The sequence below is a fragment of the Acinonyx jubatus genome, chromosome C2 (assembly GCF_027475565.1).
Source record: "Acinonyx jubatus isolate Ajub_Pintada_27869175 chromosome C2, VMU_Ajub_asm_v1.0, whole genome shotgun sequence".
NCBI lineage: Eukaryota > Metazoa > Chordata > Mammalia > Carnivora > Felidae > Acinonyx > Acinonyx jubatus.
The window spans coordinates 133,213,384-133,225,396 of NC_069384.1; positions in this window are offsets into that span (position 1 = coordinate 133,213,384).

Here is a 12,013-nt window from a genome sequence, read left to right on the forward strand (position 1 = left end):
AGTTCATACATCTCCAGATCAAAAGGACCCACATGTAGAACTGGTATAGAGCTTATCACAAGAATTCTGGTACTTTGCGCCTAGTGCTATAATTGGGGAACACTTTGTATTATCTCTTTTAGGGAGGGATGGAGTGTATTTTCAATGCAGAAGGGAAGGAGAAAATACTTGTGACAGAGACGCAGGACAGAGGTAAGATTATATTATTGTACAAAATATTTGCTATCCTTCCCTGTGGTTGAATCACACACTCATACTCCATGGAAGTCAGTTTTTGTCATGACATGTGAGCAGAAGACACGCGAATCTCTACTGAGCAGAACTGCTAAGAATGGTTGTATGGTTCTGCCATGCTCTCATTTCCCCATACCACGAGCCATTGCCCTAAGTCTATTCCATCATCCCAGAGATGAGAGTGAGGAAACAGACCGGCAGGTAATTCATGATGAGCAATAAAACAATTTAAAAATAAATCTTTATCACTGTAAGCCATTACGATTTTTGAGTCACTTGTTACCCCAACATATCAATCTAGGATGGCTGATACAGGATAACTTATTATGTGATTAAAGTGAATATTATTTGATGAAAGCTATTTCGGACCTCAGCAAATTCCCCTCTCTCCTGGGTTAAACATCTGCTTTGTCTTTTAAAATTCTTTCTTATTTAAAAGTTTCATATTTTAAGTTCTTTCTTATTTCCTTTTCATTTTTAAATTTAAATTAATTTTTTAAGTGAAAAGGAAAAAGAAAAAGAAAAATTAATTTTTCTGAGTATACCTTTGACCTCAATGCACAATTACAAATATATACTGTTGGCATCACCGTTTTCTAAATCTTTTTGTGATTGTATTTTTATTTCCCCTCTGGCACAAAAGCTGAGTTCTTCAGTTTTTTTGAGCTGCTGGGTCTTTGAATTTTAACTCGAAGTACTAATTTCTGTTCTCTCTGCATCGAAATTCAGAGCCCACATAAGTTTAGCATTTTAATGTAGTAAAGACCTTTTTTGATACATAAATTTTATACATGTTCCATAGCTGTCTAAAACAGATGTGTTATCAGAAAGATCTAAGGACTACTGCATATATATTACCTTTATTTAATTATGGAAACTATATTACTTAGATCCTATATATCATTATTTACTTTTTACTCATTTCATTTGTTGAAGACTGGGTTAAGTAATTTGGTAAAATAGTGCTTTGTATATTATTTCTTGTATTTCCAAAAGTTTTATGCTACGTTTTGTTTTTCAATAATAACACTTCACACTAGTGATGCCTCATATTTCATATTTATTGAGCACTGAAAAAATACTAGGCATCTTCGTTTTTTGCTTTCTGTTATTTTCTTTTGGATGTCTTTGTTTTCTGTGTTTTTCTATGTGAGATAGATTTTCTTCTCTCTTTCTCTTTCTACTCTTTTAAGAAACTACTCATCCTGATTCTAATTCAAATGCTTTTTTCTTCTAAAATTTTTAAACAAAAATTTAATATTCATATTCAAAAACTTCTATGAACTCACCAGTGTCAAGAAAATCCAAGAAGAAACATGAGAGAGGGGACTCACAGCTATCAAGCTTTGTTATATTGAAATTATCATTTAGACACAGTAATAATGTTGATAAACAATAGCAGCACGCACAATTTACTGAGCACCTGTTAATATGCTAAGCACTTTACATAATTACATATTCTAATTATCACATTAATCCTATAGTGCAAATGCCATTATCTCCAGTTTCGGATGAGGAAACTGAAGCTCAAAAAAGTTAGGTAATGTTCTCCAATTCATACGCTCTCAAGTGGTCGAGTTAGGATTGTGCCCATGTCTGTCTGATTCTTAGACAAGTGAGTTTAAGGCACTGAGCATCTATACAGAACACACTGAATGACCTTATGGGAGGAAAAGTTAAATAGCTTTGTCACTATTTGAGGTAGTGCATGATTGGTTTTTCTATCCAAGAAGCTTTTAGAAGAAATACAGGATTATAATTCATCTTTGTATACCTGGGTGTTTCATAAGAATTACAGACATTTGTGAATTAGAATGAGTAACATTTATAGTGCTCTCCTTCGTTTGCTAAATACAAACCTTAAACATTCTTTCCTGAATTCTTTATCCAGCATTTTACCACCTGGTGGAACCACCAGCTCCTGAGTGAATATTCCTAGTTTTCACACGTGTAAGAATACGTTAGAATGTTTGTGCCGTATTCTTGTTGCTCATCCCCCGCCCCACCTGCACACACTTATCTTCCGGAAATAAATCTGAATAAAAACAGAGGGTTATTTCTTCCCTTTATTTATCTGGTAAGCTGTTTTAGTACAAAGGTCTCACTTCAAACACAATACCCAAAATAGATTTCCTCCCAGCTTCCCCATCCACTAAACTGTGGCATTATATGTATGTGTGGTCTCTATCAACTTGACCTTCCTAGCAGGATAAACTAAATGTCATTCTTAAATTTGGGCTCTAAGGATATTAAATGTGAGTCTCGGCCTATCCAACATTTCAGAAGGAAAGAACATAAATCTTTTATGTTTTTTTCGTAACGCATGAGAAGAGGAAGGGAAATAAGTTTCGGTGTGGTTATATCAGGTGCAATTAGTTTGACTTTTCTAACAGAAACACCCCAAAGAACAGTGGCTTCAGTGGTATAGAAATTTACTTTTTTTAAACATATAATAGACAGAGCTCTCATAGCAGCTCTGCCTCATAAAATTGTCAGGGTTGTCTTCCAACCCTGGTTGAGAGGTCGTTCGGCCTTCCTCCCTAAGTATTGTCTTCATCAGCATGGCCCACGACCCACATTTATTTCAAGGGGGAAAGAGGAAAAAGAACGACATGTGTATTCCTCTCAAGTCTACAAGCTGAAGGCTGCCCAAGTCAGATCCGCTCACATCCCATTGGCCAGATTTAGCTGCAAGGAAGGCTGGGACTGTAGATTTTTATGGAAGCCATGTACCTCCAATGGTACAATGAAAAGTGCCTTAGCCTAAGATGAAAGGATTTCTGGAGACTGGTTGCACAGCAACATGAATGTACTTAACACCGCTGAATGGTACATTTAACACTTAAAATGGTAAATTTTGTGTTATGTATATTTTGCCTCAATACTTTTTTTTTTATATAACAAAAGAAGAAATGCCTTAGCCTAGACGTTAAGAGAAATGAATTCTGGTTCCATCTATGCCATAATTAACTTTGTAATCTTGGGTGATTTTAGTTTTAGTGAACGTGACTTTACTCATCTATCTATGCAATGAAACCATTATAGGTTACCCTTTTGAGGTATAACTCACTTGACTCTACATTAGCTATTTATGTTAAGTAAAAGTGGATTTATTGGACATAAGTAGGAAACTGGAAAAATAAATAAGTAGGACATAAATAGGAAACTGAAAATCAGAGGGACTAGTAAACTGAGGAAAAGGACTACCACTAGGTCCATCCACCAGGCCCAGTCTTGTCTACACTGCCCTTGTGATGAGTTAACCCCAACTGCTCCCTGCCTTCTTGCTGTTTACATTAAAAATTGTTAAGTCATTGAAGACAGTGTCCCCACAGGCCCAGCCTAGATCTGCGCCTGCCCCAGGGCGGATAGAAGATGAACCTGAACCCTTTGGTTTCATTATGGAAAATAGATAAAACCTGGCATTAACACTACTCACAACAAAGGGCAGACACAAAGAGAATGGGACGCCTGAAAGTCCAGACAACAATACCCACCTTTTCCCTTTTCCTCGAAACTCTCTTCTTGGTCAACTTGCATCACAACACTTTCTCCTACTTTTCCTCCTGTTTCTGTAACATTCTTCATTCTCTCGGCTTTGCTTTCTCTCTGATTCTGAAATCTTACAGTTCTTCAAGAATGTTCTACAAGGGCCTCATCTTTTCTTTAGCAGTACACTCCGACACCCTTGCTCAACATTTCAGCTCCTGATTCTGCTGACGGTCCCCAGATGGCCGTCACAAGCCTGGGTTCTCTTGCAGTCCGGAAGCATGTATATAACCGTCTGGTAGATCTGTGACCTCTCAAACTTATGATGCCCAGAACCACATTCCTCAGATTTTCCTGAAATTATGCTTCTTTTTTGCTTACCTTTTTTACCTTGGCCAATGGCATTACGATCCACGTTGCCTGCAAGGTGAAAAGAAACCAAGCAAATGCACCAAACAGGAATTGCCTTGAACTTATCTCTCTATCTATCCACATCCATCCAACCACCATGTCTCTGAGATATTGTGCCTCTGAGATATTTCCTGAACCCTCACTTGGTCTTTATCCACATTGACAAAGCCCTTGTTTTTATAAAGGCTATTGGAGTTGGTACCTAAATCAAACCCAAGAAACTGACCACTATTGCAGCTTATAAAACAATATGCTTTGGAGATGCCATCACATATCAGTTTATAGTCCTAATGAAAAGTAAAATTATTTATCATAACACACATAGCCATGTTTTAACTTTTTGTGTATTTATTTTAGCATGGTAACTTCAAAAAAAAAACCAGAACAAAAGTCGTATTAGATGTCACTGTTATGTTGATACATTGATTTAATATGTGAAATCAGTTTTGGATTATTACCATTTTTTAATCTTGGAAATACTCCAGCTCGACGAATTTGGACTTCAGAACTTATTTGAAGGACTGCGTCATATGCGATTGTTTAACGGAACTTTTTGAAATAGAATTTGACCATCACCATTAAAGTGTTCAGCTGACCACGGCTGCTCAAACATCAGTGTTTCCATTCTTTTATCGAACCCATGCTTCCAAACTGAAACCATCAAAGGTCAGATTTGCACCAAAGCCCCAAATCTGAAGGTATAGGTCTATAACTTGAATTCCGGCCACTTAGGACAAAATTTAAAGATACTGATGCATTTTTTTTTTTCTATACAAAATTAAGGAAGAAGTCATTTCTCAGTAGACATAGAGGAATCTATGTTGTCAACGGGAGGTGCTTTCAATAAATATCCAAGAAACAGCTATTTCAATATAAATGCTCCAGATGGCTTCATCCCAGCCCTCCCACCCCTCCACACTCTCCTTCGTTACTTACGCAAGTCTTTTTATATATACTAATGTGCACATGTCTCCCTACAAGGGCTGATGCTTTTTAATAAGTGTAAAGGGGTATTTTTCTAACTTGACTTGGCAACTGATGAGAATAGCACGCACTCCCAACTGCCACCAGTATCAGGTGGCATTCACTGAGATTCATGGGGACTTTCATTTTGTGACTGGTTGAGAAGGGAAGATTTGGTTGAGATCAGAGTCCAGAAAATGCAGATAAACGAAGAGCACGAAGAGCCCTCTGGAAGAGGTAAGGAAGCGGCTATGACTTACCCAGTTCAGGGGCTCGGATTGGGTCTCTCTGGGGAACGGCCTGCAGGCTGCAACTTGACAGAAATAGTGTCATTAGGGACTTTGTGAAGCCCTGGGCAGAAGAAAGTCTGCTTCAGGTTCTGGGTGACAAAGTATGGCAACGGAGTGGGGGCAAGAGCCATTCTCTCTTTCTTTGCACAGGCTGCCATGACACAGCGAAGGCTGGTGTGTCCCCACCGAAGCCTGGGAACACAGAAGGCAGATTTTTCACAGTGAGCTCCACGGCAGGAGTGAAACTTGCGAATGAATTTTTGAGACACACAGCTCCCTGCATGAAGCAGGTAGGAGGAGCAGAGGGCAGTCTTTGTCCATGGCACGTAGCCTGATTTTCAGCACATACATGGGTATCAAATTTAACAACCTGAGAGCAGCTGAAGCCAGCCGTAAATCACTAGTATCTGCCAGCTAAAGATCAGCCCCCTGGGGGTTCCAGAAGTGCTCAGAGGACATTTTGAAAGTGCAAACGGGTTCCAGTCAGGGCAGACAAGGCAAGAACGAAAACTTTGGGTACTTGAAAATTCACTTGCCTATAAAACTGATGAGGTCTTCATTGCATTAGCATTACCTAGAGATCAAGTTTAAGTGGAAAAAAAATATATACAGATTTACCTTGGGAATATCAACTGCCACCTGGAGGATGAGGAAAAGGGTGTTTTTGTTTTATTTGTTTCGTTTTTTTTTTTTTTACAAGCAGAAATAACCCTAACCAATATCAGTTAGGAAGCCGTGTTTTGAACTAAGACATTACTAATAGTGTAGCTCTTAGATAACATTAGTATGTGAGCTATAGTAGAAAGTTTGACACAGAGGAGTACCTGAGTGGCTCAGTTGGTTGAACATCTGACTCTTGATTTTGGCTCAGGTCATGGTCTCACAGTTTGTGAGTTCGAGCCCCGTGTCAGCGCTCTGCTGGCAGCGTGGAGTCTGCTGAGGGTCCTCTCTCTCTCTCTCTCTCTGCCCCTCCCCCATGCATGCATGCATGCTCTCTCTCTCTCAAAAATAAGTAAACAGTTAAAAAAAAGAAAGTTTAACAAAGAATTATATGTGATGCCTTTTATAATAGAGTGGGATTTAATCAACCAATTCTGGCAACCAGACCAGATATTTCATAGCTTCAGAATCAAAATTTTAAAGCACTATAGGACAAAGAAAAATTCATTCTTTCACTTAATAAGGTTCTTTTCCTGGAGAGTTATGGTTTATTGCAGAAAGTTTTAGTAGTTTTATTTTTAGGGCATTTAGAAGGAACAGCAAAAAAAATGGAACATTTTCCTCAAAATTTTCCTAGTATACTTCCTCAATAATATTCTATTGTTTTCCCAGTGTACAGAGCTTATTAACAATTTGCACGAATGTACATTTATTTAGGTGCTGATTTTGCTAATATCCTCATCAGGGCTCCAAATCTCCAGGCATCACTCTTTCAATATATATCTCAAATTCCGTCAGGCAATCTTCTACACCTCATCTTTCTCGAAGATAAAAAGGAGAACTTCCATTTGCATCATTGATTCCACAGAAGGATCTCATGATATAGAATATACTCATGGAACTGTCAATTGCTGAGAATTTTTGGTGGCAGTGTGAGAATATTTCCAAAAGGATAAAGGAAATTTTGCTAGAAGTTCTGTGTCTGGAAACTTGGTTTATAAATTCTGTCACAAACTGTGTGATGATGAGTCTTAATGTCTCTGGGCCTCAGTTTTCTAAGAGAGAAATTGATATGAATAATGTTTTGTAGAGAGCAAATTACATGAAATACAAATCTTACGAGATTCTCCTTTTGAAAAGGGGCCTGCAGTCAAATAGGCCGTGTCAATGCCCGTTCCTCAAGTCTATATGAACACTATCACAAATCAACCCACTTATTTAATCATGGGATCCTTTCTTCAGGTTAATACCCAATAAAATCCAGATAAAACACTTTACCAAAGGCTAGATTAAACGATCCATATGTCTGTTTCCAACTAAAAAAAAAAAATCCTCAAGAATAATAGCTTTAGACCTTAGCAAAATTGCTGACAAATGACAAAATCATAAAACAAAATTAAAAGCAAGTGAAAACTTCAATAACGTAAGTGCATTTTTATTGTTACGGACCAATAGTAAAAGAAAGGATGATGATGTTAGGCTTTTATTTTTCAAAGTAACTTTTTTGGGGACACCTGGGTGACTCAGTAGGTTAAGCATCTGACTTCTGCTCAGGTCATGATCTCATGGTTTGTGGGTTCGAGACCCACATCGGGCTCTGCACTGACAGCTCAGAGCCTGGAGCCTATTTCAGACTCTGCGTCTCCCTCTCTCTCTCTCTCTCTCTCTCTCTGCCCGCCCCCCTCCCCCACTTGTGTGTGCACGAACACTCTCTCTCTCTCTCACTCTCTCTCAAAAGTAAACAAACTTAAGAAAACCTTTTTTTGTCCGGTATTATTTATACAATTAAAAACTTTTTGCACAGAAATGACAGTTTTCCCTCTGTGTCTAGCAAATATTGTCATTCTAGCAAATAATGTCATTCTGTTAATTTTTAGGCTGCTCTTTGACTACCGAACCTTTGGCTAGTCTTCAGTAGGGTGCAGCAAATGTAGGTAAATGGACATTTCAAACTTTCAGTGACTATTTCTTCAAGACAAAGCCATTAGCCTGTAGGAGCAGGAAGTCACCACACACACATATACTTATATATATCTTTTGCACTTGTACCAACTTCCTAGGGATGTTTGGCCAAACCATTCAACCACTATGTGGCTTTGTCCACTGAACTAGAAAAGAACACTGTTTGATCTCATCGTCATGACTCATAGTCATAATCTGTCCTGTCTGCCATGGCCAAACTGATTTGTGCACCTACATGGATGTGCTGATGTAATCTTACTGGTTGCTCTCTGTTTAGTGAACTTTAGACTGAGAGGTAGGTTTTAGAGTGTGCCTTTAAATACAATTTGTTGAACAATGAGAAAAGCTTTGTTTTAGTTTAATTTCTATTTTCAGTATTGTTAAGAAATTGCTTCGATTTCAGTTTTGGCTGTTTAATGGGTTGTCTTTTGGAGGAGCCCTGATCTCTATGCTTAAGAAAAAGAATTTTTTTTAAAGAGTTGGGGGAGGGTGCCTGGATGCCTCAGTCGGTTAAGTATCCAGCTTCTTGATTTCAGCTGAGGTCATGATCTCATGGTTGTGAGATCGAGCCCTGCATCAGGCTCTATGGACCTTGCTTAAGATTCTCTCTCTCTCTCTCTCTCTCTTTCTCACACACACAGTTTGTGAGTTCAAGTCCCACAACAGGTGAGCACAAGTAAAACACGAGCCCTCCTTCTCCCTCCCTCTCTCTGCCCTTCACTCACTTGCACCCTCTGTCTTCCTCCCTCCCTCTCTCTCTCTCTCTCTCTCTCACACACACACACACACACATACTCTTCCCCTCCCCCTGCTTGTGCTCACTCTCTCTTTCTCTTTTTAGAGAAAATAAAGAAAAAAAATAGAGGAAGACTATTTTCCTTCTCTCTGAAGGAATAATTCATCCTTGGTCCAAATAAAGCTCATGTTAAGATAGAAATTAGGTTTCAAACATTAGAATCATATAAAGCAAGAGCTAAAAAATCATACTTGTAGCCACAGTATCCGAGAAGAGAAATCCCGCCCCCCCCCCATTTTCTTCATCCTGGTGGTAAGCCCAGATCTGCTGTTACGAGGAAGTACTATCTTTCTTTTGTCTATTCTGTTAGAAAGGTACAAGCAGCATCGTCACAACCAGCAACACGTACCTTTACGTCTAAAACACTTGTCTTCCCCTACAGTCTCTGGACACGGAGCCTTGCCTTCTGCCAGCACGCCACTGCGGGGAGTCTGTCCACCACTCTTTATACTGAGATTGAGCTTGTTTCAGAAACGTGTACAGATCTGATGTATGCCTTCAGCCAGTTGACTGCATGTTTTCATTACACGTGACTCCAGGTAGTTCCAGCATGCTATCAGATCATTTTTCATATTCTAGGATGCTGACCGGAGGATATTGATTTCCTTATTATCCCAAGATTAGTGGAACCACTTTTGGCTTGAGAAGTATTTGAGTTAGAAAAGAGGAGAGGAGAGGAGAGGAGAGGAGAGGGGAGGGGAGGGGAGGGGAGGGGAGGGAAGAGAAAGGGAAAGGGAAAGGGGAAGGGGAAGGGGAAGGGGAAGGGGAAGGGGAAGGGGAAGGGGAAGGGAGAAGGAAGGATGATTCTAAGCCAGATGGCAGAAGATAATGAAGAAAAGTGTGGTAATGAGATATAATTTACATAAATTAAAATGCACCTATTTTAAGTGGAACAATTTCAATGAGTTTTGAAAAATGTATCAGTGTATCTACCACCACAATTGACAGAACACTTCCATCACCCCAAAAGATTCCTTTATGCCCCATTATACTTCATTACTCCCAACCTGCGGTCTCAAGTAACCATTAATCTGCTTTCTGTCACTGTAGGTTGATTTTGCCTGTTGTCGAATTACATATAAATGGAATTATTCAGTTTATAGTCTTTTATATCTGGCTTCTTGTCTTCAGTATGATGTTTTTGCAATTCATCCACACGGTAGTTATATACCCATAATTCATTTCTTTTTACTGCTGAGTACTATTCCATAGCGTGGATGTGCCACAATTCATTTTTCCATTCACCGGCTAATGGCCATTGAGGTTGTTTAAAGCTCAGGGCTACTATGAATAAAGCCATTATGACCATCTGCGTAAAGTCTTTGTGTGGACATACACTTTCATTTCTTAAATAATCTTTTTTTTTTTAGTTGCCAATTTTACGTTGCTTATTTATAGAGATCTAATTGATTTTTTTTTTGTTCACCTTGATTCCTGTGACCTTGCTAAACTCACTGTTTCTTGAAGTTTCTTATTAGATTCCTTAGAATTACATTTAAAAATATATATTATTAAAGCTATTATCTGCGAGTAGGGACAGTTTAATCTCTTTCTTCCAATTTTATGCCTTTTAAATTTCTTTTTCTTACCCTATTGCAAAGAATAGGTGTGATGAGAGTGGACCTCCTTGCCTTTTTCCTAATAATAAAGCATTCTGCCTTTCGACACTAAGTATGATGTTAGCTATAGATATTTTGTAGATGCCTTTTGCCAGGTTAAAGAATTACTTTCTGTTCCTAGTTTGCCAAGAACAGGATTTTTTAAAATGTTTTTCTGCACCCATATGATCACGTGGTTTGCCCCTTCAGACTGCTAATGGGGTGAATTGCACTGACTGATTGCCAAACATTGAAATAATTTGGCAATCTCTGGATAAACTCCACTTGTTTGTGATATATTGTTCTTTTGGCATATTTCTGGATTCAATTTGCTACTTTTTTTTGAGGATTTTTGTGTCAGTGTTCTTGGGAGATACTGGTCCGTAGCTTTAATATACCTTTGGTTTTGCATGAGCATAATACTAGTCTCATAAATTGAGCTGAGAAGTATCTTCTTCTCTTCTATTTTGTGGAAGAGATTGTGTACATTTGGTAAGGTTAATTCTTTCTTAAATGTCTGGTATAATTAAACAGTGAAATCACCTGGGCCTGGAGATTTAAATTTAGAATTTTTTTTTAACTCTGATTTCAGCTTTTTAAAAAAATAATCATAGGGCTTTTTAGGTTGTCTGTTTCATCTTGGGTGAGTTTTAGCTGTTTGTGAATTTTAAGGAATTTGTACATTTTATCATAGTTGTCGAATTTATGTGCACGGAGTTGTTCGTAGCTTTCCCTCATGATCTTTTTGCCTTCTGCTGTGTTTGTGGTGATATCATCACTTTCATTCCTAATATGAGTGATATGTGTCTCTTTCTTTCTTTGTCATTCTTGCTAGACTTATGGATATTTTTAAGGAATCAGCTTTTGGTTTTATTTATTTTCTCTTTTTGTTTGTTTGTTTACTTTCACTTGTTTGATTTTTGCTTCCTACCACTTTCTTCCTTCTGCTCAATTGGGTTCATCTGATTCTTCTTTGTCTAGTTTCTATAGGTGGTAACTTAGGCTATTTCTCTGAGACCTTTATTTTCTAATATAAGCACTTACTGCTGTAAATTTCCCTCTAAGTACTGCTTCAGCTGCTCCTACAAATTTTAACATGCTGTACTTGTTCACTTCAAAGTAGTTTTTAATGTTTTTTGAGACTTCTTCATTGACCATGGATTATTTCAGAGTGTGTTGTTTAATTTGTAACTGTTTGGAAATTTTCCCATCATCTTTCTGTTACCAGTTTCTAGCTTAATTCCATTATCTCTGAAGATATACTTTGTATAACTTTGATTCTCTCCAGTTTAGTCCTCCTTAATTTTTGACTTGTCGTCTAATCAGCAATTTCCATTCCAGTGAAACAAATATTCTAAATGTGGATATGTATACTGGAATAGATTAAAATCAAGTTGCTATGAGGCCTAAGCACCATGGGTAAAGATGCTTTTCCAGCATGTTTGCAATAAAAGTGAACTTTTTTAAAAATTTATCTTTGATTGAAAAATTTGCAAGAGACATTTTAAATATTGGAAACCTATGTTGTTTGGAGAGTCATGTGGATGATGTACTTTTGTTTGTACATAGAATTCCCATCCATCCCACCTCTACCCTACCCATTGTTGCCA